The 27,099-nt window shown below is 38.5% G+C and overlaps 1 protein-coding gene across 13 annotated transcripts in view; it reads left to right on the forward strand.

Annotated features, from left to right (window-relative positions):
* The first annotated feature begins 9,984 nt into the window (after positions 1–9,984).
* Positions 9,985–27,099, forward strand: part of ZNF280D (zinc finger protein 280D) — a 107,945-nt gene continuing 90,830 nt past the window's right edge. For 6 of the 13 annotated variants that reach the window (XR_006354757.1, XM_043982956.1, XM_043982947.1 and 3 more), the window contains exons 1-4: positions 10,446–10,605; positions 11,393–11,552; positions 12,869–12,988; positions 13,479–13,610. The gene's annotated coding sequence lies outside the window, so the exon portion shown is untranslated. Of the gene's footprint in view, positions 10,284–10,445; positions 10,606–11,392; positions 11,553–12,868; positions 12,989–13,478; positions 13,611–27,099 lie in introns of those variants that run through there. The other 7 variants (XM_043982949.1, XM_043982948.1, XM_043982950.1 and 4 more) reach the window with 7 other exon arrangements.

A 27,099-nucleotide genomic window follows, 5' to 3' on the forward strand; every position in this document is an offset into this window, starting at 1 on the left:
AGGAGAGAATGGAAGTGGATTGTCTTTTAGGCGCTCCTGGTTTGCTGGCTGCGCGGCACAGACAGACGCTGACTGGAGTTCGACTCGGCCTGGCTCGCCATAGCAGCACATGCTTGACTCAGCTCTCTCCCCCCAAAGGTGGCCTTGGGCTTTTGGTGAGTTTTATATGGAATATAGACTAAGCTTAGATTTAAGACTATTTGTTTTGTATTTCTACTTTCCTATCCCTCTAATCAACATCATCTTGTAATTTCCAAACAATAAAAGCTCTAACTAGAAATCAGAAGCTTCTTCCATTTACTAGTCTGGGAGATAAATAAGGGAAACAGTTAAAAGGGGAGGTTAATGCTCTAGTATCCAATTTTAAATCTCACAGTTGATATTCTTTTTTTTAATTTAATTTTTAAATGAACACACTTATTTTCTCTCCCTGCCACACTGCCACCATTGAAAAGAAAAGGGGGGAAAAAAACTTTGTAGTAAATATACCTAGTCAAACAAAACAAATTCCTACATTGACCAAGTTAAAAAATATACTTCATCCTGCATCTTGAGTTCTTCACTTCTCTCTTAGGAAGTGGGTAGCATGTTTTATCATCTGTCCTCTGAAATTGTGTTTGGTTATTGTATTGATCTGAATTCTTAATCCTTCAAAACTGTTTGTCCTTACAATGTTGTTGTTATTATATAAATTGTTCTCTTGATTCACTCTGAATCAGTTCATACAGTCTTCTTAGGTTTCTCTGGGAATGTCCCTTTCATAATTTCTCATGGCACAATAGTATTCCATTTTATCCACATACCATAATTTTTTCAGTCATTCACCAATTGATAAGCATCCTCTTAGTTTCCAAAAGAGCTGAGCACTGCTATAAACATTTTACATATGAATTGTTTTCCTCTTTAAATTTTTTGAGGCATAATTCTAGTGGTGGTGTCACTGAGTCAAAAGGTATGTCCAGTTTAGTACATTTTGGAGGAATATTTCCAATCTTCTTTCCAGAATAGGACAAATTTAAAGCTCCAACATTTCATTAACATTCCTATTTTCCCACAGACCTTTTAATATTTGTCACATTCTCTTTTATTATTAGTGTTTTGAAGCATTTAAAAACATGACTATTGATAGCTTAGATTTTTTTCCTTTGAAAACTGCCAATTCATTTTCAGAAGATGAAATTCAAGCTATCAATCATTATATGATAAATACTCCAAATCACTAATAATTAGAGAAATACAAATTAAAACAACTCTGAGATACCACCTCACATCTATTAGATTGGCAAAAGGAAAATGACAAATGTTGGACAGGACGTGTGAAAATTGGGACAATAAAGTACTGTTGGTGGAGTTGTGAACTAATCCAACTATTTTGGAGAGCAATTTGGAACTGTGATGTTTAAAATCTAGGGTGGGTCCTTACCTGTCACCCTCCCCCCAATTTTGGGGGCAAACTAGCTAAGATAAATTTGGCAACAGTTTCAGCTTTTAAGTATTTTAAGTATATGAAGAGAGAGAGGGTAAGAAATGGATCTCTTATAGAATGGAAAACCCTAACTTAGATCTATGCAGGATAGACAGAGAGAAAACCTTGCCTTTACCTAGTGGCCCACACTTCCAAATAGAACATGTGAAGTTCTGGCACCACAAGCCAGTTCCCGAATGAAAAGAGCCAGAGCTAGGAAACCAACCTCCCTTCCTACTTCCTGTCTCCCTCCCTGAAAGGGGAAGTTCTTTGAGGTGATGGGTTGAGGGTGGTCTCCTGTTGATGTTGTAGTCCACAGCCTCTGAAAACAACACAACACTCAGGACCAGCCAGGAGTGGTCTTGATTTAATCAACCTTAAGTACTTCTCAGTCAGTCCCTCATCTCACCCAATTCAATCAGTTCCAAATCAATTTTCAGGTGGGGGCCCCTGGGCATCTGCCAAATCCCATTATTTTATCACAGAACTATGCCTATAGGGTTATAAAACTGTGAATACCCTTTCACATAACAAAACCATTACTAGGATTGTATCCCAAAGAGATGAAAGGAAAAGCAAAAGTACCCATATATACAAAATTATTTATAGCAGCTCTTTTTGTGGTGGCAAAGATTGGAAATTGGGAACGGGAGGTACCCATCAATTGGGGAATAGCTGAACAAATTATGATATATGATTGTAATGGAATATTATTGTGCTGTAAGAAATGACAAGCAGGATGGTTTCAGAAAACCTGGGAATACTTATGAACTCTTGCAACATGAAGTGAGCAGAATCAGGAAAATATTGTACTCAGTAACAGCAATATTATAACAATAATCAACTGTGAAAGACTTAGCTACTCTCATCAGTACAATGATCCATTACAATTCCATGGGACTCATGGTTAAAAATGCTAGAGAACTGGAAAACTCGGAGTGCAGTTTGAAACATTTTTTCCCACTTTATTTTTCTTGTTTAAAACTTGGATAATGTGGAAATATGTTTTGCATGACTTCACATGTATAATAAGTATCATATTGCTTGCCTTCTCAACAGGTTGGGGAGGGGCAGGAGGGATGGAGATAATTTGGAACTGAAAATGAAAAGATGAATTTTTTTTTAAACTGCCTTTTCATATCATTTGACCATTTACTGAATGGGGAATGGCTCTTGTGCTTTTAAATTTAAATCAGTTTCTCATATGTTTTGGAAATGACACCTTTATTAAAGAAACACAAAAAAATTCATGGTTAATTGTTTCTCTTCTAATTTAAGCTGTATTTGTTTTTTTGTGGAAAATGTTTTAATTTTATATAATCAAATCTGTCCATTTTATCTTCTGTGATAAAGCTCTAGTCATTTTTGGTCATTAACTCTCCACAAATGCATAGATTTGAAAGGTAATTTCTTCCTTACTTCTCTAATCTGTTCATGATGTTACCCTTTATATCTAAAGTATTTATCCATTTGGACTTTACCTTGGTATATGTTGTGAGATGTGGGTCTATACCTAGTTTCTCAGTAAGAATGTTTTCAAGTTTTCCTAACAGTACTTACCCCAGTAATTGGGATTTTAGGGTTTATCATGTTTTCAACATTTGTTTTTATAAGATTTCTAGTTTCAAATTTTCCTCCCTCCCCCCTCCCCAAGACAGCAATTAATCTGATATAGGTTACAATCACATTAAACATATTTCTGTATTTAGAGTTTATCATGACAAATGATCTCTTCTTCATTCTCAACCTTTTTGACCCCTCTGCAACATCTGACACTGCTCATGACTTTGGCTACTCTCCTCTTTTTTAATCACTGTGCTTTCTCTTGGTTTTCTTTCTATCAGTCTGGCCATTCCTTAGTCTTTTTGCTGGATTTCATCCACATAACAGCAACTAAGTGTTCCCCAACATTTTGTCCTGGGTGCCCTTTTCTCTATATACTATTTCACTTGTTAATGTTATCAACTCCCAAGGGTTCAATTACCACATCTATGCAGATGATTGTCAGATCTATTTATCTAGCCCTAGTCTCTCTCAACTTTCATTCCCATATTTCCAACAGTGGGCTGGATATTTCAAACTGGTTGTTCCATAGGTATCTCAAACTCAACATGTCCAAATCTGAAGTCATTATCTTTTCCTTCAAACAATTCCTTATTCTGAACTTTCCTATTTCTGTCAAGGGTCCTACCACCCTTCCAGTCACCCCAGTTCCCAACCTCATATTATCCTGTATTTTTCTCACTTAACCCCACATATTCAATCTACTGCCAAATCTTATAATTTCATTCCCTAGTCTACAAAATCTCTTAAACACAGATGTAACCAAGTAGCTACTCTTCCAAACCAACTCCAGTGGCTTTTTCCTATTGCCTCTTGGATAAAATATAAACTCCTATGCTCCTACCTACCTTTCCAATCTTTTTACATTCTACTGTGAGATTAAAATTGGATATTAGATCATAAATCTTCCCTACTTAACCTTTCCCTTAATTTATCTCCCAGACTAGTAAATGGAAGAAGCTTCTGGTTTTCTAGATAGAGCCTTTATTGTATGGTAGTCACAAGGTGATGTTGATTAGAAGGATAGGAAAGTAGAAATACAATACAAATCGTCTTAAGTCTAGGCTTAGTCTATATTCTGTATAAAACTCACCAAAACCCAAGACCACTTTTGGGGAGAGAGACCGAGTCAAGCGTGTGCTGTTAACTGAGAGCTGGGCTGAGTCAAACTCCAGTCCGCGTCTGTCTGTGCAGCGCAGTCAGGAGACCAGCGGAGCAGGAAAAAGCTCTACTTCCATTCTCTCCTTGCCTTTTCAGCTCGAACCCCGGAAGTCGAGTGCATAGCAGGCAGTCTGACATGCGCAGCAGGCGCACTGGCGTGTGTAGCTCATGCCATTGGTCCTTAAAGAAAAACTGGCATCTTTCAGTTATCCTAACCGACTGTTAAAAAACTTTCATATTTTTTACCACATTTCCCCCCTTTGCTTCCTCAAGAAACAGAATGTTTCCTTGATGGGACAGTAAAAAGAATATAATAACTATTGCTAACTAATAATATGTGAACAACAATAGTTTACAAAATCGGGTTTTTAAAGAAAAGCAAAAGAAACAAAAGTAAAAAAAAAACCCAAAGCAAAACCAAAAACCAAAAATAAAAAGCAAAAGATTCGCTAAGCACCCTTTTGTGCTCTTAAAGAACTCATGTCCCATCTGGGGTGCCATCTCACACTACTCTCCTTGATGCATGCTACCACCCAGGCATCCCAGACTATTCACTCTTTCTCCTACAAAATCCCTGCCTTTTCTCTAGCTGTTCTCTATGGCTAGAATGTTCCCCCCTCTCAATGTCTGACTCAGGGTCCCTGGATTCCTTTAAGACTCAGTTCAAGACCTTTCCTGTTCCCCCATCCCCTAGCTGCTAGTGTCATCCCTTTTAAGGTTAAATTCCATATTCTGTATTTATTTTGTATGTTGTGGTTTATTGTTAGCTCCTTTTTCCCATTAGCATGCAAACTCCTTGAGGGTGCCCATTATTTTTACTTTTTCTTTGTAAACCCAACTCTTAGTATAGTGCAGGGCACATAGTAAGCATTCAATAAATGTATATTCCTTGAGTCCCATTTCAAAGATGAGGAAACGGGAATTTAGTTGGTCCACAATTCCAAGGGATTCATGGTAAAAGTGCTATCCACCTCTAGAGAGAAAATTAATGAACTCTTAGTGTTGATTTGGGGCATACTTTTTAAACTTTATGTTTCGTGGGGCTTTTTATTTTCTTTTGCAATATGCTTAATATGGAAATATCTTTTGCATGACTTCATATGTATAATGGGTGTCATATTTCTTGGCTTCTCAATGGGTGGGGGATGGACAGGAGGGAGGGAGAGAATTTGGAACTCAAAATTTAAAAAAATTAGTATTTTAAAAAACCCCAAAAGCATAGGGGGAAAAAAGACCAAGGACAGAATCTCCAGGAATATCCAAAATAACAGACTGAGATTGGGAAGATTAAAAAGTAAACAACAGAAAGAGAAGGAACAGTTAAGGAAATAGCAAAATCAGGAAAGTATCTCTGAAGTCAAAGGAGGGGAGGGTGACAAATTTTGTAAAAAGATTCAGAGAGGTCAAGGAAGAATAGGATCAAGAGGAAAAAGGCAATTAGCTTTGACCATCAGGAGATCATTGGTGTGGTAGAAAGGAGCTTTTGAGAGGACAATTATAATATAATGATCATGGTGCGGGTGAAAAGAGGAAATAGTAGGCATCCATAAAAAAGACTACTCTTTCCAACAAATTTAACAGTGAAGGTTAAGAGAGATGGTAAGGTACCTGGATGGGACAGAAGTGTCAAGAGTAGCCTTTTTTCAGGATTCAGGAGATATGAACATATTTGTAGCAAGTGGTGAGGGTGTCACTGGAGAGACTGAATAAACTTAATAAAGGATTACGTATGAAGCAGTAGTCATAGAGACGAGATGGATTCAAGGACCAAGGTGGAGGGATTGGTCTTTAGAAAGAATAACAATTTCTCCTTTTTTGTGACCAGGAAAAAGGAGAGAACCAGTAGCGAACCTCATTTTTGTCAGTAGATTGGGGAATGCCATAGACATTTGTAATCTTGGATTTCAGCAAGTTATTTGACAAAAGTTCTCAGGATATCCTTCAGTCAATCATGCATTTATTAAGCAGCTACACAAGTGAAACAATCACTACCCTCAAGGAGCTCACATTCTAATAGAGGAGACATATATATATATATATATATATATATATATATATATATATATATATATATATATATATATATATATAAACATGTATACACAAGGGGGGGAGCACAAGTAGCTATGGAGACTAGGAAGGGCTTCATACTTAAATAGAGATTGTCATAGAGGTAAAAGCAATAAGATTTAGTAACTGACTGGATAGGTTGAGCAGGAAAGAATGAGGAGGTAAAGATGATACTACGTTTGCAAATTCAGGTGTCTAGAGGATAGATATAGATATAGATAGATCTATCCATGATAGATATAGGCAAATTAGTAAAAGGGTGGGTTTTAGAGGAAAAGTATGAGTTTCTGCTTTATAGATGTCAAATATGAGCTGCCTATGTGAACTTAATGTTAATTCAGTTAGAAATGTCCAATAGGCTATTGGTGATGTGGGCCTGGGGCTCAGGTGAAAGACTAAAGCTAAATATAGAGATCTGGCAGTCATCTGCACAGGGATGATGATTAAATCCAGATGATCATAAAGTTAACAAGAATATATAGAGAGAACGGGTTTAGCCTTGGGGTATCACCACAGGTAGGTGATATGATATAGACAATCCAGAAAAGGAGACTGAGAATGAGCAGTTTGACAGATAAGAGGTGAATCAAGAGGGAATGGTGTCACGAATCCCAAAGAGAATCCCAGAGAAATGAGTACCCAGTAGGAGAAGGTCATCAACAGAGTCAAAAACTGTAAAGACACTATAGAGAATAAGGACTTAGAAAAGGTCATTACAATTTACAATTAATTATTAGTAATTTTGAAGAAAGCAATTTCAGTTGAGCAATGACATCAGAAGGCAGATTGCAAGACTGAATACAAGAAATGTGGGTAGTAATCATGATTTTAGATAAAGCAACAATAAAAACTGATCACCTCTGTAAACAAACATCATACCTAAAGGCACGATAAATAATGAAAATATAACATCATTAAATTATATGCACCAAATGGAATAGCATCAGATTTTTTTTTTAAAAGCTAGATGAATTGCAAAAAGGCATCAAAAACACAATATTCATAGGAGACTTTAATGTTCCTCTCTCAGAGCTAGATAAATCCAACAGAAAGATAAAGAAGTTATAAAACTTTGTAGACTGTTGGAAAAATAAAATTTTAGATGTAGGCGAAGCCATAACTAGGAATGTTTCCACCTCGGGCCAAAAACAATTGAACCACTGAGCTGAAAAGTGGTCAGTGGTACAGAGGAAAGTTTGACTATAACTGCAGTTGCACTAGGAAGGTGCAGCTCAACTTTGAGAGTCTAGCTCTTCTTCCTGCAGGCTAGGAGGAAGAAGATGGCCCAATGAGAGAGGCTTTACAGGGACTTTGTTGTTGTTGTTTGTTATTTGTTTTCTAAGAAGACAGATGACATCATGATGTTAGGGTCAGGGTGTGGTATGTCTGGCTGTGGCTAATCAGTTCAATACAAATTTGAAAGACACTACCACAGATTGAGCACACATGGTCCATTTCCACTGGGAAAATGACACAATACCCTGGGCCATCTCTTTGCAAGGCTGTGGCTATACCTCCCAGGAAAAGTCTTCACATGCTTGGATAGGCACCCCCCCCCCCAACTCACCAACTATTTTGAGGCCTGTTGGCAATGCTTAACCTGGTTTGGCCCATCTGCCTAGATAGTTCAGGGTGTGGTCACTTCACATGCTACAACTTCTTGGAGCTATGGGGAAAGTTAGGTGACAGGTGGATGCCAAAGGTAGGTAAGTCCTCATACCAGTAGTACTGGTACTCCCTGAATACTCCATACCCCAAGGGACATTTCTCTGGAGGTAATTGCCCTTTATGGCAGTGTAGCCCACCAGGGAACCATAGTGCTCAGGGATAGCTGTCACTATTTTTTTTTTGACAGCTATCACTATGAGAATGCCCTCTTGGAGCAAATTCCTGATCACCTCGAGACTAGCTATAGCTTTGAATGAGAGTTGGATCATAATATAATTAGGTGAAATTAGGGCTGGTTGAACAATGAGATCCAGTGAGTGTTGGTTAACAGACTGATAATCAACTTAAAGAGATGTCTATAGTAGAGGCCCACAAAGATTTGCCTTGACCCTTTTAGTACAATATTTCTAATAAGTGACTTGGATGCTGTCACAGATGGCTTGCTTATCAAATTTTTAGATAATATAAAGCTGGGAAAGGAAGCTAATGGGCTGAATGACAAAACTGTGAACCAGAAACATCTGAACAGATTGGAACAATGGACTAGATTTAATAAAATAATATTTAATGGAGATAAATATAAAAGTTCTCCACTTGAGGTCAAAACATTAATACAGGATGGGGGAGAGTAGCTAGATAGCATTTCAAATAAAAATATCTTATGGTTTTTGTGCTTAAATAAGAACGAAGTGTGAAGTAGCAGCCAGAAAAATTAATCAGAGTTAAGGGTTCCCTAATAAAAGTATGGTGTTCAGAACCAAAGAGATTATAGTTCCGCTCTACTCTGGTTAGACCATATCTGGAAAGTTGTGTTCAGTTTTGGGAACTATATTTTAGGACAGACACTGACAGATTTAAATAGCTATGGGGAAGGATAACTCGGGCAGGCAAAGAACTCCAAATTCTGCAGAGTCAATAGAAAGGATTAGCTTTAATAAAACTTAGGAGGAATATAAGAGTCTTCAAATATTTGAAGGTCTGTCATGTGAAAGACTCCTTTAGATTGATTAGACTTGTTTTGCTTGGCTCTAAAGGGCAGAATTAAGATCAATAGAGAGGAGTGGTAGCTAATCAGATTTTGAGTCACACTACACTAGAGGTTAAGTGATTTAGATCACATTTATCAACTCAAAGTTCCTAAAGTTGAAAAGCAACTGCTAAGCACTAAAAATGCAAGGGCAAACCCAAAACATTCCCTGCCCTCCAAGAGCTTATCTTCTACTTGCCAGATTTCTCTTAGACTAGAGAGGACTGACTCATGCTTCAGGTATAGGTTCAGATAGAAGTGCTTTGGGATTTCTTATTTCTAAGATTTTATAAAGGAAGAGTCACAGTTTTGAGCCTTAAGATGATTAGAAAAACTTAACAGGATATGGAACAATACCTGACTTACAAAAGACCTTTTTTTTTTTTTTGGTTTTTTAGTGAGGCAGTTAGGGTTAAGTGACTTGCCCAGAGTCACACAGCTAGTAAGTGTTAAGTGTCTGAGGCCGGATTTGAACTCAGGTACTCCTGACTCCAGGGCTGGTGCTCTATCCACTGCGCCACCTAGCTGCCCCAAAGACCTTTAATTTTGAATTGAACTGAATCTTAAAAAAAATCACTTGGTCCAGTCTTTTTGTAGAGATACAGAAGCTGAGGTCTGGCTAGGTGCAGTAACATACCTTAAGTCCCACAGGTAATAAGTGGCAGAACTGAAACTGCAAAGTAGATTCTGACTCCAAATCCAATAATGTGAGTACAATTGATTGCAACAGGAAAATCTGGAAGGAAAGGCTGACTCCTTTTATTTTTGCAGGTGTTCATGCCTCTATTAGTTGAGAACTTGCTGTTTTTCTTTGGATTATATTTTATATGTTAACAAATTATGTTCTCTACAAGTATTCGAATTCTTTTCTCTAAAGAAATGGGATTTATTTAAGGTCCACGGAGGTGGCAAAGCTTGGAAGGGCTGGTTGGCCACTCCATTCTTCCTTCGTTTAAAAAAACACACCACCATCTTTCCAGATTCTAGATAAACTCTGAATTTATCTTTTATTTGTTCATTTTTAACCGGCCTTCCTGCTCTCATTTCTCCAGGATTCTGTTTTCCCTTCAGGCTTGACTTTTCCATGATGGCCTTGATCTTTCCATTCCCTGGGTCTGTCCAGATCCATTCCTAAGGAGGATCCAGTGCCCAGGTTTCTCTGTTTTGAGATTGCACCAGCAGCCCTCATTCTGGGTTGGATGAACCCACAACCCTGAAGGAGGCACCCACTAGAGGAAGCCTCCATCTTATCTAAGAGATCTAGAACCCCACCAGTGGACAGCGCCTGGCCTCCCTGTGGCCCCAGGGGAACGGAAGCCTCGAACGCGGGTGAGCAAGGCACATGCTGTGGCGCCCTTCCCCCACTCCCCCTTTCCCTCCCCTCTTCCGCCCTCCCCTAACAGGAAAGAAAGGAGCCGGGCTGGCTGGGGCTGACCTGGAATCTACCCATGAGGCAACGCGGCGGGTTCGCGAGCCCCCCGCCCCCCTCCCTTCTTCTCTCCCTTCCTCCCTCCCCGCAGCCTAGGCGCCTGCTCCGCTATGGGAGCCGCCGTCGTCCCAGTTGCCGCGGTGTTTTCCTGCTCCTCCTTTTCCTCCTCCTCTTTCTCCTCCTCCTCAGTGCCCCAGTAAGGCCACTCCCGCACCACACACGGTAAGCGCCCCCTCTCTCCCCTTCAGCCGTGCCGCCGGCGCGGCCTCCTGCCTCGCGCCCCCGAGCCGCCTGGTTCCGGGGGGCAGGAGGGGGGGCCGAGGGCCCAGCGGGGGCGTCCGGCGGGCGCGCAGAGCCCCCCGCGGGGGAGGGGAGGATGGTGGGGTGGCGCGGCGCGGCGGTGGCCGCCGGCCGCCATCTTGGGTCGGAGCGGCGCGGGGGTGGGATCTCCGCCGCTGCGCAGCGGACTCGCGAAGGCTCGGAGAGGCCTGTGGGGCCCGCGCAGGCCTGCTGTGGAGACGGTGATGATGGAGGCGCCGCGGCGGCGCCTCCGCCTCCTCCGCCTTCTCTTCGCCCGCCCGCGCGCGCGCGGGTGGATCCATCCCCTGGGCTAGGAGGGAGGATTCGCTCGCGCGCTCCGCTCGCTCTCTCCCTCTCCTGGGGGAGCTCCCTACGCTTTTTGTACGGATGGTGGCGGTGTAGGGAGATTCCCCTCCCCTTTTCCCTCGACTGCCGCCGCCGCCGCCGCCACCTCTGCCACCACCACCTGTCTGTCTGTGAGGAGACGAGAGAAGAGGACCAGAGGCTAGACTGCAGCTGCTGCAGCCGCCGCAGCCGCCGCCGCAGCGCCTTGTCTGCTAGGCCCCCCTTCCCGGCCCTTCCTCCTGCCCTGTCACGAATGAAAACACGCTCCCCAGCCCCCCACGCCCGCAGAAGAGGCCCCCCCCCCCGCCCCTTCTCACCGCTCTCTTGCAGTTGGATTCATTCTCCATCCCATTATTGTCTTCAGGAAGAATACCCTGATGAGAAACGTGGAGCTAGGCACACAGTATTCTGGCAGTGTGAGCTGCGAGAAGGACGCTACCTCCTCCTTCTGAGACCATCCTCCTAGTCCCTAGAGATGGAAAGAGTGTCTCCCAAATTATGTCGGTTAATGCTTTTAAGAAAAGGTAGGAGGGAAGATCGTACTGTGTAGCAGTAGCCTTCCTAGCCCTGGTGTAGGCAAAGCGCAAAGGTTGGACCCATTTGAAAAAATAAAAAAGGAACTTTAAAAATTAGGCTTCCAGTTTTAAGTTTGGGCGTGTAAGCTCCTAAGAGTCTGATGCTTTTAGTACCTTTCACCTTCGCTCCTCCTTCGATTTTAAGAGTTTTTATTAGGACTACTGTTTTCATAGGTTAAGGGATTTTATGTCTCAACCGAGCCAAGCTTTCTCCCCCAGAAACATCTCTTTGTTTTACTAGGCTGTGGAGGGGTCAAATGAACAGCGTTTTATTGGGGGTGGAGAGGTGGTAGATGGTAATAGACCTGAATATTTCTCCTTTGGGTATTAGTTGACCTTTTAAAAGTAAATAGCCTTTGGGAGGCAAACTTCAGTCTGTCACACTTTAGTATGAATTACTTAATTAGATAATGAAATGTGTACCTCCCAGCTGAGATTAGAAGTCTCTAAGGATTGGAGTTTTGACAGGAATGATCCTGGAGGAATGGGGAAGAGGGGTGAAAAAGAGAAGAAAGATCAATCAAGACAGAAACATTTTTATTTGAAATTTTGCTTGGGACTCTTCTGCTGACATTGATAATTACTCTCCTAGGTTGCTGATGGTCAAAGTTATGACCAGTTTGGAAGGGTGTTAGTCTATGGGGCTAACCTCAGCTCTAGTCTATTGTCTTAACTCCTCCCTCTCCCCTCCAACCCCTTTGGAAGATCAGATTTCAAAACTCTTAAGATTTCTATTATAAAAAGGGGAATTCTCCCTCCCCCCAACTCAGAATCTCTTGCACATTGTTTAGTGAAGAGCCTAGATTTGTGGGTCACAGGCTGTAAACTGAAAGTAATATGTAATCTATTTTGGAAATTTTTTAAAAAACTAGGTATTAGAAGTTTTAATTGTATGGGGAAAAAGCTTTTTTAAAAAAGACATTAGAAATGGTATGAACATATTGTATGCGTGTTTGTTCCCTATGGTCTTACTATTTTTTTTTCCTGTAGCCTCTGATAATTTCACAGAAGGATTTAAAGAGATTTTGTGTTTTTAATTGAAATTAAATATTTTTATCATTACTCAGGAAGACTATGTTAGCATGCATGTTCAACATGTTAGATTAATTCTATTCAAAGTAGCTCTCCTAAGAAGTGTTTATCATTTTATTACAAGGTTTGTTTGCAAGGCTGTCTTACTCAGAAATTATATTCACATATCCTGCAACAGTGTCTCTTATAGCCAATTTTCATTGTTTTTTCTCTTACCATACCATCCTCACTAGATCTCCAATCAGTAGAGGTTGTCCTCAAAAAACTATTTCTCAAGATTTTTGGAATATTCTGCTAGAAACATTATCTCCTTGTGTTATCTCTATACTTCACCTCCAACAATTCTTTTGAAGGTAAAACCTTTATTAATTGGAATGCTTGGGGAAGGGATGTTATCGTTTTGGGGTTAACAGGTTAAGCAAAAAAATTTATATTTCAACTTTTAAGAAAACTTTCAAAAAAACCTGTCCATTTTTTTCTGCTTTAGCATAATAGAGTTAATCACACTTAATCTTTCTATATTAATAAAGGAATAGATTATACTCTCTGTATCCCTCATAGAATCTTCCTTTTACAGTGAGTACTTACCTCTCCCACATTCTCTGGCCTCTGGACATTGCTTGGCTTATGCTTGACTCTTTTGGCTGACAGTGGCACTTGCTTGAGTTACATTCTTGTAGCTCTTTGAGGGCAGGCTTATTTCCTTTTTTTCCTTTGTATCCCCAACACCCATCATAATGCCTTGTAGTACTCATTTCATAAACATTAATTAAAATGTACTGGATTTGTATGTTATCTTTTAATCTTTTAGTATAAAACAATCATTTTGTTTTTAATTTACAGAGAATTTTGACTTGTCCAAGTATGTTTTGTATGTCACCGTTTAATAATGGAGGAAAATTGATATGAGATATTTAAGTGAGATAGAGTCTTACTAGTGCTTTGCTTTGTTGTTGGCTTCTGGTATGACCATGGGTAAGTGGTCCCCTTTCTAAGATAAATTTCATTCAAGTAAAATGAGAATAATAATAGTTATTGAAGGTACTATGAAAAATAATTATTGTAAAGAACTGTGAGGGAAAGCATGAATAAGAGACTAATTATATAGATTGGACTTTGTCTAGGTCAGGAGTAATTATCTTGTTTTTAATCTCATGGTCTTCTTTACCTCTCCTCCCTCAACTGCTTTGCATGTATTTTAGAATAAAGGTATATTAATATAGGTAATGTAATAGTATAATTGAATCAGTAGAAAATAGATGATTATTTGTTACAAAGGAATTTTATTTAAAGGGATATATACTGAGAAATCCTGTCTCATTCTTTTAAGCCTGACAATGAAACAATTAACATCCAGCCTCTCTGTAATGAATTAGTAATGGACAAGGGGCAGCTAGATAGTTCAGTGGATAGAGCACCGGCCCTGGATTCAGGAGTACCTGAGTTCAAATCCCGCCTCAGACACTTGACACTTACTAGCTGTGTGACCCTGGGCAAGTCACTTAACCCCAATTGCCTTACTAAAAACAAACAAACAAACAAAAATTAGTAATGGACAAAGAAGTACTTTAAACTCAGGGAAGGGTTGGTAGAAGTATCATGTATTTTATCTTAAATTTTTCTTATTTTTATTGATCCCTTTTGTTTTTATATAATTCATTTTCAAATCCCTTTCCCTTCTCTTGCCCAGGAAGCCAACCCTTTTGACAAAAAAATTTTTAAAAGTGGGGGGAAAAAGCATGTCAGCAAATCAACAAACAGCAACAGAATATGACAGTGTATACAGTATTCTATATCCATTGGCCCCACTTTGCAATGAAAAGATTTTTTTTTTCTCAATTTGGGGGTCAAACGACATGTCATGTTTGACTGCCATTCAGCTTCATTTTTTGTACTTCCAATTTGCATTGTCATTCATTCTATCAGCATGCATCTTACAATAAAGTTTAGCACTGTGCTAGGCATTGTGGATACAAAGACCAAAAGGAAACTATTTCTGCCCTCAAGGAACCTACATTCTATTATTGTGCATACTGATTTCTGGATTCTGTTTACTTCATTATGTATTAATTTGAATAAGTCTTGGCATTCTTTGAATTTTTCACCCTGATAATGCTATTACTTGCATGTGCCATAGTATCTTTACTGATTACACAATTGATGGGCACCCACTTTGTTCTAGTTCCTTGCTACGACAAAAAGTACTAGTAGGTATCATATCCTTTTCCCATTATCTCTCTTAATTTTACTTAATCCTTTTCTCTAAACTGGAATTTAGCTGAGTACATACCATTGTGCTATGAACCTCACATTTTCTATATTTTGCCAGTGATAAACAGACAAGAACTAGGGCACTAGCAATATTAAATCGAAGTTAAGATATTTTCTGGACTTGCCCTGGACAGAATTAAGTTGAACCAGAAAGCCCTAATTTTTAGAAAGGGAGCCAAGAAATAGAGGGGAAATAAAACTCCAAACTCATTGACTACAACTTAGCTACCACATTAAATTAGCCTAAATTAGTTTCTTTCTCAGCTATGTTATTAGCAATTTTTGCTACTTCTAATTAAGGCTTTGTTTTTGTCAATATTTCTAAACCTAAACCAGGTTTTTTGATGTTTGAGGAATGTGCAGGAAATTGAAACAGGTAAGGAAGTCTTGTCAGTATGTTGTAAGAAGCATATGATTAGTAGCATCCCATACTGCATTTCTGAACCAAACACCTAAAATGTTGTAGATTTTGCAGCATTTAAAAAATGCCTTTCTGATACCCCCCCCAACACTTCTACCTATGAGTGCTGCTTGTTTTGTATAGTTATCACTTAACATCTTTGAATTTAGGATCAGAAACATGAATTTTTTTTGTTGTTTTTTTTTTTAGCATGTTTGCTATTTTGTATGGATCACCTTTCAATTATTTATTTATTTATTTTGGGAGGCAATTGGGGTTAAGTGATTTGCCCAGGGTCACACAGCTAGTAAGTGTTAAGTGTCTGAGGCCGGATTTGAACTCAGGTATTCCTGACTCCAGGAACGGCGCTCTATCCACTGTGCCATCTAGCTGCCCCAGAAACATGAATTGTTGACAGGATTTTTCCTGTTTTATTAGTATGTCTTGCACTTCACTCTCCTTTGTACTTGTAATTGGTAATTATACATCTTCAAACACTTGATTTTATCTAGGTCCTGTAGTTAAGATTATCTGATTTGAATGCATTTTTGGTTTTGTTGATAAAAGACTGCCCATAATATTAGACCTGCTCTTCTCATGTTGCTTCAGTCTCCTTATAATCACAGAAACCTGTTTCCCCACTAGGCAATATTGAATCCTTGGCCACCTTCTCTAGTACTGGATGTACCTTCACTCATGCTACCTGAACACATTGGGCCATGAGGAGGAGTAGGAATGCTTCTTGCTCTTCACTTCCCAGCTCTCTCCCTATCATTGTCACTTAGCAACATCTCTTTTGAGTTTCCTTCCTTCCAATCTTTCTGATCTGCTGCAAAAGGAACACTTAGATCCCAAGTATTTGAATTAGGTGGTTATTTTTACTAAGGTAAAAAAAAAGGTGCATAGTGATCTTGTTTTTCTCTTTTTAATAACTGGTGAAATCTGCCCTGCACATTCAAATCTGCCCCTGTGGACAGCCCTTTAGTGCTCTCTGGAGAGGTCCTTTCCCTCCCGGTCACTGCCCACATGATGGTGAGGGTTCCAGAGCATTCACCTGGGAGCAAGTAGCCAGTTGCACAATATTCAAGTAACTTGGTTCATAGTACAGTCTTCCCATTCCTTCCTTTCCCCCTTAATACTCTCCCCCCCCCCCCCATTCCCTGGCTTCCAATGACTTGGGTAGTCAGGGTCACTAGTGACCTACCTCTTGGTCCCCATTTTCACCAAAGGTAGGTACTGGCCCTAGGTCTCCCTCACCCATTCATCCTTGAGGCCCTTTCAGCAAACTTAATTTGCATTGGTGTTAGAGTTGATTCCTATAATTACTGCCCAAAGCCATCTGTACTGCTGCTTTTTCTGTACTGTAGGATAGCTGTACTAGATCCTGTGGCCTAAGTCAATTTGTTCTGGGCTGAGTTCAATCTGATCTTCAGCAAAAGGTCTGCTTGGAGGCATAGTACTCAAATCAGGATATTGCTTTTACTGAGGTAAGAAAGTACATAGTGAGCAAGTCTTCCTGGGCTTATGCCCTAGATTATTCACCTTGGGGCAAATGACTGTTGCCAGCTCTGCAGCTTTCAAGTCAATTGCCATTCATCATAATCATTCTATCTATATCTTGATGGTTCCTATCTACTGTCCCCAGATCACTCTTCCTTTCTTAGGAGTTTAGCATCTGGCACACAGTTTGTCTTTTCTCCAACACCTCCCTTTTACTTGAAGGACTTCAGTTTAGAAGTTGATGTCCCTGGGGCAGCTAGATGGTGCAGTGGATAGAGCACCGGCCCCTGGAGTCAGGAGTACCTGAGTTCAAATCCAGTCTCAGACACTTAACACTTACTAGCTGTGTGACCCTGGGCAAGTCACTTAATCCCAATTGCCTCACTAAAAAAACCCCCCCAAAACCCCAAACAAACAAAAAAAAGAAGTTGATGTCCCTTCAAATACACTTGCTTCCCAATTCATTAACGTCCTCTGCTACCATGTCTTTACCTTACTGAAGCTACATACAAATATAGTGACTTTCTTGATCTTATCACCCAAAAAGTGTTCAGCCTTAACTATCCATAACTGATATTCTTCTATCTTACCATAACCTCCTGTCCTTCCAAGCATTCTTTGTGTCTAATTCTTCTAAACCCATTTACTTTCCTCACTGAAACCTCAAATCACTCTAATCCTCCCTACTTGGAATGTGAAGCCTACTTGGCTTCACTTTCCATCCTGCAAATCTTGACCTGATAGTTAAGTTCAACTTCACATTATCTTGTACCTTTCAGTCCCTTTTCTTCTAGTCCTGTCTTGTCCAAACACCAACCTTGGATTATTCTACCATCTGTCTTCTGCTCTTAAACATGTGCTTCTTAATGCCATAGAAGTTAGACAAGTGTCCTGACTTCCACCACAAATCTGTTATGTAAACTCATTTGGGCCTTTGTTAGTGCATACTAGTTCTTGCCGATCCTTTTATTATTCCCTATTGACTGTCCTAGTTTCCTTAGTATCTGTTCCAGACTTTTCTCCTCAAGCCACCTAGACCACCTGTCTACCAGCCCCACAATACAAAGGGCTTCACCAAATATTTTATCTGAAAATTGAAGCTGCCCTTCACAATCTCCTGCATCTCTGCACTCCAGATCATTTCAGCATAATCTTCCTTTTCTCCTCTTTTGCTCCAGTCTAAGATATTGTGTTTCTCTTTGCAAGTGGCAACCCCTTTCTTTATTTGTTCCCTCAGTGCTATCTCCTTCAGTTTACTTTTTACATCATCCCTTTTCTTTCTCTATCTTAAAATAATTTAGTTGCTATCTTTTATATCACCATTTTCAAATATATTCTAACTCACTCCTTTACCAGGAAGCTATTCTTTGTAGTACAGTAAAAAAGAAAGGGGGTGGGGGAGACCATTCAGTACAACACATGATTTGAGTCTGGCAGGATATGCTGTGCTTCACACCCACAGGCCCCGAACTGATGCTCAGAAAGAAGGTTGTTTTCATAATTTTCAATCTCTCCTTATGCAGTGACTCCATCCTTACTGTTCACAAAAATGTTCAGATCTCTTTTCCTTTTAAAACTCTTCACTTGATCCCCTTATCCTCTCAAACAAATGTCTTTTGTATCTTTTCATAGCAGAATTCCTGGGGAAACTATTTATATTCATTTTCTTCACTTCACCATCTACTCTTCAGCTAGCTGCCTTACAACCTGACCACTCAGTTAAACCTTTTTTTCTCTAAAGTTACTAGTAATTTATTAATTCACAAATCTGATGACCTCCCTGCAGTATTTGACACTATTGTTAATTATCTCATTCTTAACTCTGCCTTCCAATTTTTCTGACCCTTCTTACATCATTGATGGGAAAGCAGTCATTGCCACCATGAGTATCAGAAAAATGCTTTAATATTTTCTGCTCATTTGTCATTACTTGAGTAATGATGCTTTTGTACCATAATTCTTATTTTTGTATGTCATGAATCCATCGGGTAGATATTACAGGAAGGCAGATTTCTCAAATAAGGCATAACTACCATTTGGAGCTATGCAGACAGTATGGTATCTTAGTGTTATGCCCCAAGAGTATGATTCTTTTTTTTTTTTTTTTTTTGGCGGGGCATTGGGGGTTAAGTGACTTGCCCAGGGTCACACAGCTAGTAAGTGTTAAGTGTCTGAGGCCGGATTTGAACTCAGGTACTCCTGACTCCAGGGCTGGTACTCTATCCACTGTGCTACCTAGCTGCCCCCAGTCAGACCTTTTAAAACATTTTTTATTGATAATCATTTTGTTTTTTACATCATTGTAATTTCTTCATATATAAACATTGTAATTTCTTCAATACGCTACCCACTCTCAATGTGCCATCTATTAAAAAAAATTAGAATTATTTGTTTTTTGTGTTTTTTTCTTAATTTTAGTGAGGCAATTGGGGTTAAGTGACTTGCCCAGGGTCACACAGCTAGTAAGTGTTAAGTGTCTGAGGCCAGATTTGAACTCAGGTACTCCTGGCTCCCAGGGCCGGTGCTCTATCCACTGCTCCACCTAGCTGCCCCCAGAGAATTTTTTAAAAAGCCACTCCGATCCTCTCTTTGGAGTCAGGAATAGATCCAGTTTATGTGAGTTCAGATGAGGGACCTTTTGGGAAAAGGGTCTATCTTCTATCTTGGATGACATTTGAATTGGAAGGGGTTTCAAACCTCTGAAGTAATTTCCAATCCACCCCACACCAAAAGTTGTTTATCACAAAACTGTCCAGCCACTGAAGAAGACTCCTAGTAGATCAGCAAACCCAAGTGATTGTAGTTAGATTTGTACAAGTTAACCAACCACATATATATTAAAATTAATCTTTTGAAAAACAATTTGAATTCTGAATTCTCTCCCTTCTTCCTAGGATCTTTTAAAATGCACAAAATACATAGATTTTCAAAGGAAACCAATTATATTGAAAACAATTCTCAATTCTTATTTTAAAAAACATGTCAAGAACCTGTTTTTGAGATAGAACAAATTTTTAAAAAACTTTTTGAAAATTTCATAATACTCCTTTGGAATACATTGTTCAAAATCAGAATTGGATTAAATTTGAAGAAGAGAAATATAAATACGTCATTTCCATCATTTCCTATTTTGTGGTACTTCATTCAATAGAACTAATGACTTCCTTTTTATTTTTTGCTTCCTATACTTTCTCATTCACTGGTTTTACCTGTATATGAGCATGCCACCTGTTGGCAAAGTAATTGAACTACAGGTATTTTTTAAAACATTACATTTATATCCTGTATTTATATAAGGTTTACAAAATACTTTTCACATAATAGCCCTTTGAGGGTAAGTAGTGACAGTGTTGTTAGTCATATTTTACAGATGAGAAGACTGAGGCTCAGAGATGTATTACTGATATATTAACTTTCTAAAACTATTATACAAAAGCTCAGTTTATAGTATATTGCTTTAAAAGTCTTAAAAGCCACGAAGACATGTACTGGGCCATCTATGAATCCAAACTGCTGATGAAAGCAATTGTAATATGTTCTTTTCCCAATCTGTATTCTCTCTGAAGGACATTGTTATGAGATGTTACAACACCATATTTATTCCATGTTTCTTCTCATATAGATATTTTCCCCCTTATATCATGATAGCTTGCATCTAGCCTAATTGCCTTTGCTTTTACTTCCTGATTTTATTTCATTTATACCGGATGCAATTTTCATAAGAACTCCTTGGCTGTCAGTCTGTCTTGTGATTAATTGCTTGTAATAAAAATAAGAAGTATTTGGCAATTTCCAAATAAATGTACAGTGAAGCTTACTTATTCCATACTGGGGTCCTTTGTATAGTCAGTGTCTATGCTGTACTTATGATAATTTTAGGTGATCTAGGGTCATTCATAGCATTTAGAAAGGGAGCTAGTTTTCAAAGGAAGAGAATTGATCAATTCCTAATCATTTTTGGACATCTTTTATTTTTACATCTCCTAAATTTCCCTCTGTATCATCTCCCTTATTCTTCCCAGAGAGCCGTTCCATAGAATAATAATAATTGACACTTATTTAGTTCCTCCTATGTGCCAGGCACTTTGTTAAGTGTTTTACAATTATTATCTCATTCCATACTCACAACAACCCTTTAAGGTAAGTGCCCCCTCCCCCTCCATAAGAGTGTCCTCCCACTCACTTTGAATTCCTCCCCTTGGCATGATCATCTTCAAATGAATGAATACACAAATTCAGCATCCATATTAGGGAAGGGAAAAGGTGAAAATATGCACACACACCACTCAAGGGTCTAGAAGAGATTTATTTATTTATTTGGTGAGGCAATTGGGGTTAAGTGACTTGCCCAGGGTCACACAGCTAGTAAGTGTTAAGTATCTGAGGCCAGATTTGAACTCAGGTACTCCTGACTCCAGAGCTGGTGCTCTATCCACTGTGCCACCTACCTGCCCCTAGAAGAGATTTATTAAGGATATTCTGTATAGCTGACAGAATTTATAAGGGCTGGATCTATTATAAGGTCAGGAGTGCTGTGGTCTTCCAGTTCCATATCCAGATTGAGGTAGTGTTGTGATATTCCTAACACAACTTCCCAGCTTTCGCCTTTTGTACAGGAATCTGAAATGTATTAGCAATACACCTTTCCTTTTGGAGGAAGTTCTAGGGTGGTGATTTAAGGAAAATCAAGGTTTTTGTTATTCTGCTTCCAGATCTTTGAGTACTGTAATTTGTTGAGTGAGATAAGAATCACAGGATTTCAGTGTTCTCCAGTGGAGAGGTCAGCTAACTAGGGAGATGTGAAAGATAATGTGTCAGGTGCCATGGGACTCTTTGGACCCAGATGGGCACATATATATGGAATTTTAATTGGGGAGACCTCAGCTGGTTTTTTAAGGGTGAAAGTAATAGAGAATAAAAAGTAATTAAAATTACATAGGTATGCAAGATAGTAGCCAATTAATATGAGTACATGTCTTCCTAGAGAGTTCTGTCAATAAATTGCCTTGCCATTACCAGGAGGAGGGTCTTGGGTTGTTCTCTCAAGTGAGGATCAAAGGCCCTCATGGTAGAGATGCTTACAACTTTATCCTTTATATGTAATTCTGCATGTGAATGCTAACTCAGATTTCTCTGAGGGAGGAATTAACTTGCAGTGCACAATGATCCTAATGTGGAGGGGCAAAAAGCCTCAGTTATCAATGTAGCTGTGTAAAAATGTGTATGATTGGGTTGTTTTTTTTTTTTTTAGCAAGCAATGTCAGTTCCTTTGGATTCCCCAGAGGAAGGATTGCACTTGCAGTTACAACTTTTGAGAACCAACATATTCTTGGGCTTATTGTAAGGAGACATAGAAACCATAAATAAGATACTGTGAAATGAATCATATTAGTTGTAGTTTTAAAGAGCCTTAATAATGAAAGTAGTAAAAGAAGTTTATAATTGCTTATTTTTTCCTCTTTAAAAAACCGACAGTCAAATACATGATCTGTGACATGTTAGTCCTTTATGACTTAAGGTATAGTTTGAATACTTTGTGAGAACTAGTCTGGACTGCCTATGATCAGCTAAGATACAATTTATAATTGACATTTACATCCAAGAAAGGATATATTAAATTGTTAGAACAGTCCTAACTGCATATGATAGCAGGAAGTTATTAAATCAGGTGTGTTTTTTCCTTTTTAAGTGAGAATTGTTATTAATTTTTAAATTCTTTTATTGATATCTTATTTCATTTCCCAAAATATCCTTCCTCTAGTCCTTAGCCAGAGCCAACCCTAGTGTAACAAAAGGGGAAGCAGTTCAGAAAAACTGCCATATCAATCAAGTCTGACAATATACCCCTTACCTCTGCCAAGAAGAAAGAAGGAAATGTGTCTTCTTCCCTCATCTTTGGGGGCCAAGCTTGGTCATTATAACAACATCATTAAGTTATGTTATTATTATTCCCACTTATGTTGTAGTCATATATATTTTCCTGTTTATTTTTATTTCGCATCAGTTTGTGTTGTTTCTATATAACCTATATTTCTTTATCTTTTTGCCCTTAGAAGCAGCAAGCTGTGTGAATAAAGTGATAGGCCTATAGTCTTTTCTTTTTAAAATTTTATTTTATTCTGAACTTAAGAAAAAAAGCAATCATTTCCAAAACATAGAATGGAAAAAAAGATGATTGTACATGAAACTGCAAATCTGTTATGTACAACTTGCTATTCCTTTTAAATATATAATGAAGTTATCATGTAACCTTTTTCCCCCTTTTTTTCTTCCTCTTTCTCTTTCCACCCTTCCTCCCTTAGAGGTGGCTACCATTAGAGACAAATAGGTATATCCATGTAAAACCATTCTATACATTTATTTAATAGTTCTCTCTCTGGATGCAGATAGCATCATCTTTTTTTGTAGTTAATTTGGGTATTTTTAATAGTCAAAATGACCTAGTCAAAGTTCTTAGAACAATATTGCTGTTACTGTATATAACATTTTCTTAATTCTACTCATTTTGCTCTAAATTATTTTATGCAAGTCTATCCATGCTTTTCCAAGATCATCAGTTCATCACTTTTTATAGCATAGTAAGTAGTATTCCATTGTGATCATATACTACAATTTGTTCAGCCAATTGATGGACATCCCCACAATTTCCAGTTCTTTGCCACCACAGAGAGCTGCTGTAAATATTTTAGAATGTATGGGTTCTTTTCCTTTTTCCCTAATCATCTTGGGAAGCATACCTAGTAGTAGTATTGCTGGGTCAAAGGGTACCGGCAGTTTAACAACTTAATTAAATTAAATTAATAAATAATGATTTAGAGCATCTTTTATATGACTATAAATTGTTTTAATTTCTTCATTGGAAAACTGTCTATTGATATCCTTTGACCATTTATCAATTGGGGAATGACTCATTCTTACAGATTTGACAGAATTCTTTATATTTGAGATATGAGACCTTTAATTGGTAATTTGTCTATAAAAATTTTTCCCCAGTTTTCTAATCCTTCTGATCTTGGATAAATTTGTTTTGTTAGTACAAAACCTTTTAAATTTAATGTAATTGATCCATTTTACACCTCACTCTGCTCTCTCTTATTTATAAATTGTTCACCTATCCATAAGACTGACATGGGTAATATGTTACATGGTTTTCAAATTTTCTTGTAATACCTCTCTTTATATCTGGGTCATATATCCATTTGAATTGAAAGGATTATGAGGAGTTGGACCCTTTCACTTTCCTCCCCTCTGCCCCCATTTCAACTCTTGGGAGAAAGAAAAACTAGATATAGCAGTTTGATAGATGGCATTCATATTAAAAGTTACTTGAGACCATTTCATCCTCAGAGATAGGTTTTTTGTTTTAACATTCATTTGTTTATTTTGTTCCCTACACTTATTAATGCCTTATCTTTACAGGTTATTGAAAAATTGGGATATAGGCAGGATACCAGATTGCTCAAACTTGCCCTTTCAATTCCTTTTATCTATGAAGCCTGGGGCCCATTCAGTGAACTACTTATTTACTATTTATAACTCCTGGTATTAGAAAAAAATGTTTTATGTGTAACAGACTATAGCTCTTCTTTGCCATCTTGGAAATTCTAAGAGACACTAAATTATCCCTAATGTTAGTTGTTGTACATGGAAGTTTTTAAATTGGTTATGTTTTATTCTTTGTCATTTTAGCAGTACAAAACTTGACAATGTTATTGAATTACAGCCGTGTGATTAACTTGAGTTATGTTTTTTGTGGGATTTTATTTCATTAGTTTTTTTAAGGTTATTCTTTCTACAGCTCTTTGCTATAAAGAATTTGAAAATATGACAGGTTAGACAGCAGATAGAATTTGAGATGTTTATCACTAGAAATAACAAAAATCTTATACTTCAAAATATTAGTTCTAAAGAATTTCAAATTCCTTACCATGAGATTTTTTTTTTAACCTGACATTATGTAGAGGTATATTTATAGTGGTATTTAGGCAGATATGTAGTTTGGCTTCTGACCTTGTTATTTGGAAACCTTTCTAAATCTACCTGTGGTGTCTTTAAAACTCCTATGGTCTTTTGTCAATTCTCATCTTTCTTTACCTCTCTATATAGCATTTGACACTGGACACACTCTTTTCTTGGATACTCTTTCCTTTGAGTTTTTGTGACTTTTTTGAGTTCCTCTCATAACCTTTCTTTTCTTTTTTCTTTTTCTTTCTTGTGTGTGTGGGTTTTTTTTGTGGGGCAGTGAGGATTAAGTGACTTGCCCAGGGTCACACAATTAGTAAGCGTCAGGTGTCTGCGGTCAGATTTGAACTCAGGTTGTCCTGAATCTAGGACCAGGGCTTTATCCATCGTGCCACCTAGCTGTCCCCTTCTCATAACCTTTTTGTCTCCACCTAATTTTCTTTTGCTGGATCATAGATTTAGGGCTAGAAGGGACTTGAAAATCCATCTCCTATCCCCCCCACCCCCCAATTGGAGAAACTAAGGCCTAGGACATAACTTGTCCAAGGTCATGACAGGTTGCATCCTTTGAATCTCTGAACCCCTGAATCTACTTTACCACTCTGCCTCAATCATCAGTTTGGCACCCCCAACTATGGGTGTAGTCTAATACTCTGTCCAGGATCCTTTTCTCTTATACTTTCTCTCATAGCAACCTTATTAGCTTCCATGCCTTCTCTTATATTCTCAGTGCAGAAGACTCCCAGATTTCTCTATTCAGTTTTAGTCTCTTGACCTCCAGTCTTTTATCACTTACTATTTATTGGATCTTTAGAATTGAACGACCGCAAGACACACTAAATTCGTGTCCGAAATAAGGCTAATTATCTTTCCTCAAAAACCCCTCTTCCAAAATCCCCTACCTCTCTCAAGTATTCTCTCATCCTTATAGTTGCCCAGGATTTGAGTTGTCTTTGACTCTCACCTCACACAGTTAGTTGCCAAGTCTTGTTGAATACCTTCACAATGTATCTCATACCTGTCTCCTTTCTACTCATGTACCTCCTATTTTAGTTCAGGCCTTCATTACCTCTTGTCTAGATTATTGCAATATCATTCTAGCTATATATATTTTGGGGGGGGTGGGGGTGGGGCAATGGGGGTTAAGCGACTAGCCCAGGGTCACACAGCTAGTAAGTCAAGTGTCTAAGGCCGGATTTGAACTCAGGGTCCTCCTGCATCCAGGGCCAGTGCTTTATCCACTCCACCATCTAGCTGCTCCTGCAATATCATTCTAATTGTTCTCTCTCCTAAAGCCCAAATCTAACCACCAATGGCTCCTTGTTTCATTTAAAGCCAACATGGCTTTCCAGGTTTATTAAGTGTTCATCTTCACATACTCCATAAGTCAAGACAAATTTGTTTCACTCTTCTTCATGTTGCATCTTCCATCTCTATGCCATTGCAGACTATCTCTCCCTCGTTTCCCTCTTCACCTCATTCTTTTTTTTTTTCACCTCATTCTTTTGTAATCTCTAGCTTCCCTGAAAGCTCAGCTCTCATGAGTATGAAGCCTTTCCTTATTCTTCTGTCTTCCCCTCATTTGTTTTATGTATAGTTTGTATTAACATATGTGAATTTGTATTTCCCATGAGAGAACGTAAGTTCCTTATCAGAGATGGTAGTGTTTCTGTCCCAGTATTTTCAGCACCTAGTTCATAGTTCCTGGCCCATACTAGGTACTTAATTTTCTTTTATTATGAATTTGGCCAACATTAGCAAACATGCACATGTCCATAAAGAATGAAAATGGGGCTTATATTTATATCATTTCATTATACAGCTTTTTACAAAAAGGTATATATATTTAATTTAGTGTGCTATTACTAGTAAGTACTATCCAGCTTGTCTGTCTCCTGAATGTCATTCTGCTTTCTTATATATATTTACAATAATTCATTGGTGATTCTTTTCCTTGTTTTCCTTTCACTGTTATCTTTATCACTATTACTATTACTGTCATTCCCGACCCTTGCCCAAAATAAATGGCTACATCCTTTGTCTTGCATACCTATATTATTTGTTATAAGTCTACTTAGTGTGTCTGAAGATGTCTTATTCTGCCTCTCTAGTTTTCTTCCCTCTGGACTTCTTCCAAGAAGTGGGAATTTTTCTGAATCTGCCTCTTTCATCTGTGATGTTTAAAATCTAAGTTGTAGTCGCCTTAAATTAGAAGCTTTAGCACCACTCTTTGGGAATTAAGCATTTATTAAAGCTTACCAGGTATTCACATGGAGTTCAGAAAGTTAAGAAAAGGCCTATCTAGCCTAGAGTTCCAGCATGGTCTGGTTC

Source organism: Dromiciops gliroides, chromosome 2 (genome assembly GCF_019393635.1).
Source record: "Dromiciops gliroides isolate mDroGli1 chromosome 2, mDroGli1.pri, whole genome shotgun sequence".
NCBI classification, from domain to species: Eukaryota; Metazoa; Chordata; class Mammalia; order Microbiotheria; family Microbiotheriidae; genus Dromiciops; species Dromiciops gliroides.